The sequence below is a fragment of the Epinephelus moara genome, unplaced genomic scaffold, assembly GCF_006386435.1.
Source record: "Epinephelus moara isolate mb unplaced genomic scaffold, YSFRI_EMoa_1.0 scaffold696, whole genome shotgun sequence".
Lineage (NCBI taxonomy): Eukaryota > Metazoa > Chordata > Actinopteri > Perciformes > Serranidae > Epinephelus > Epinephelus moara.
The window spans coordinates 4,758-8,245 of record NW_026082648.1 but is presented as its reverse complement, the minus strand read 5'-3'; positions in this window follow the sequence as shown (position 1 = coordinate 8,245).

Genomic DNA, 3,488 nt, shown 5'->3' with positions numbered 1-3,488 from the left:
TGGTTATTACAGACACCGCTAACGGCTAACGTTAACAGCTAACGGTTAGCCCAGCTAATCTACGATAACCATAGTAATTACAAAACACACAGAAATAGTAACGTTTGTTCAGTCATTGTGTTTACAGACTTAACAAACATCAGATTCGTCTACACGGTGATGTAGTGATGTGAAAAATGTGATATATAGCTAAACTCTGCTGGTTTTAAGTATTTGTAAACAACACGGCGATTCCCTGGGGGCACCGCCGGAAGTTAAGGGCGTGAGCGATCGCCGAGGCTCCTGCACTTCCGTTAGTCGAAAAACTCAGGGCTGTGCCTCCAGAGGTAAAGGAAGGGGAAAAAAAATTCTTTTTTTTTTACCGATGGATTTCCAGATTGACATGAAGTTAACATTAATCACTGTTTTCAACATGTTTTGGACTGTGAACATTTCAGGTTTCTATTTATCTTCAGATCCAGCCAATTTCTGTGATCAAACGTTGTTCTGATGTGCTTTACTTGTGTTTTGTTTTTTTTTTCTTTTGTTTTTTTTGAGGGGGTGATATTCAGAGGAACTGATGAGTTTACAATCAAATATACAGAAATCTAATGTGGATATATCAAAGTGCTTTTGCAGGTGGTGAGAAAACTCTGATGTCATTAAGATCACATTGCTGTTTGTTGTCTGTGGAGGTTTTTGTGCAGCTGTTCCACTGTCTTCAGTCACTGTGCTTTCTCGAGCACAGAAGTAAACAGCAGAATCTTCTGCTGTCAGGCTCTTGACCTTGACCAGGCTCTTGAGATTTAAGTTTCTCACCATGAATAGTAACTACAAATAATAAACTCCAGATAACTGTATTTTCCATTCTGTGATACACACTGTAGTTCAGTGCTTTCTGATCTGAGTGTTTCAGAAATATATCAAACTGTCCCAGTGATCTGCCACAAGTTGCTGATGGTGTGTTTATAAGAGAGGAAGAGTTTGCATAGACCTCCCTCTGTGGGTTTAAACAGGGAACATGTGACACAGATACATTTCCATAAGTAGAGTATCTCTACAAGAACGACACGGGAAACTGTAAAATATTAATATCCTGGCAACTAATTTCTGCTCCAATGGAAGATAACGGGACAAGGACAATCTTTAACTAATGGTGCAATGAAGAGCTTTTTGGCTAAATTACAAAAAGTTATTTACATTGTTTGTTTTGTATTTGTGAAGAGGCAGAGCTACTGTTTAAGTTATAATGAAGTTAGCAGATGTTATTTTCCATCCCATTACATGGTAACAGGGCACATTTCGCCCCATCCTCTCTGGGCATCACAATACACAAAAGTAAATTATTAAAACATGTCATATACATCTTGTATTCAGGGAAAATCAAGCCTATCTAACTCTCTTCTATACTGATGTTGGCTGCAGTGGAAGTCAGATGACATCTACACAGATGCATTAAATACATAACTTTTCTTCTGTCTACCATGAACAAGAAATGGCCTCTATTAGTGAATTCTATAAACAGGGTTTTGCATTGACTCCTCAGCACAGTAAGGATACAGCTGATTGGACTGCTTGGGTGCTTTTTTTTGTAATTAATGAATAAATATAAATTGTAACGTGCTGTTGAACGTCACAATCAAGCAACTAAATGGTTTCCATAATTAGATGAGATGAAAATGGGAACTAGGGTTTGATTTGAACAAATATGCCATCATCAGTAGATGTGTTAATGTCAGATAAGAGCATTCAAATCACCTCTGTTCTTTATTTACGTTACTGTTAGTGCATGTGTTTTAATCATATGATCAGTATGAGTCAATGAGTCAAACTCAGTCAGTCCTAGACTGCCCTCTAGAGTTTTGAAAGAGGGACTCAGCATGGAGACACATGACGTTTTGTTCATTAGGTCTGTTTAATAGTCTGAACTCTGTGGATGTTGTATTCTGTCACTGTCTGCTGAGAGAGAGGAGATCTGACCTGTTTGAGTCTTCTTCCAGTCTGTATGGTGATACAATTATTTCACTGCAATGATCTATAATGTTTATTTATTGTTTTGTTTTTGTCTTTTTACATTTGGTACAATATCAGATAAAGAGTGGCCTGTGGGACTCTGGGTGAAGTGTTCAGAAGTCCTGCTGTTCCAGTTTTATAATTACGGTTGGATCAAAGTGGTGTCTCATGATCAGGTTTATTCTTTTCTCCCTATCTTAGTATCATATTCAGTGTTTTAGTGCATTCATTGTGCCTTGGTCAGAGTCTGCACCTTCAGCCCCTGATTCTGTATACTGCTCCTAAATTAGCACATGCAGTAATTTCTTTCAACCCCAAAGCAAAGACAGTTGCTGTTTATCAGCCCAGTCAGAGGGGTTACTGTAGGTTTTTGTACAGCTGCTCAACCAACTCCAGTCACTGTGTGACTGTCGAACACAATAATAAACAGCAGAATCTTCAGTCTTCAGACTGTTCATCTGCAGATACACTTGATCGACGTTGTTGTCCCTGGAGATGGTGAACCGGCCTTCAACCGACTGAGAGTAGTAGAAATAAGCACTGTCAGATCTGATCATGGCAACCCACTCCAGTCCTTTTCCAGGAGCCTGTCTGACCCAGTTCATCCAGTAGCCATCAACGTCCAATCCAGGGGCTGTACAGGTCAGTCTGTGAGATTCTCCAGGCCTTGTAATCACTGGATCAGATTCTGTCAGAGTCTGACCATCAACACCTGTCAAGACAGCATTAAAACCATGACATGCAACAAATTTACAACCTAAAAGAAAACCTAATATAAAAATCATCAAAAACCTTCACCTGCCCAGCAGATAGTTAAAAGCAGCAGTCCTGTCCTATAGTCCATCATGTTAAACTGTGTGTCCACTGTTCTCTGTCCTCCTCTCTGCAGTCAGATAAGTAGAGGTGGAAGATATCTGAGTTTTGCATTGACTCCTCCTCACAGGGAAGAGCCAACTGAAATGGACAAGAATCTCAGTTTGTTACAGGTGGATGTACAGGAGGATTTTGATTGTGTAAAATGTCAATTTAAATTTCATATTAACAATCAGCATTAACATATAACTCAACAGACTATTGATCCACAGGACCTGACTATGATAACAGTTCAGATTGAGAATCTAACATCAACCTGGGCCAATCTCCACACATTGACAAAAGACCACATAGAATACACTGTGATTGTTATGTTGATTTTTGCTGACTGTTTATGCTAATGGCATATCTTTTAATTTAATTACGAACATCTGTTTCAAAATCATGAAAAACATTAGGTTATCAGTTCAACGGGTCAGTAGATTGCACTTACAGGATAGCTACAATACACAATTAAATTTCTGAAGATAATTCAGCTGAATTTATTTCATTACTCATGAGTTTAATGTTTAAGAAAAAATAAATTAAATTAAAGTTTTCATTGTGAAATTACATACAATGTCAGTGATTGAAACCTCCAGGTATTTAAATGGCTGTAACAGTGAGCTGGTGTTGAAATCATT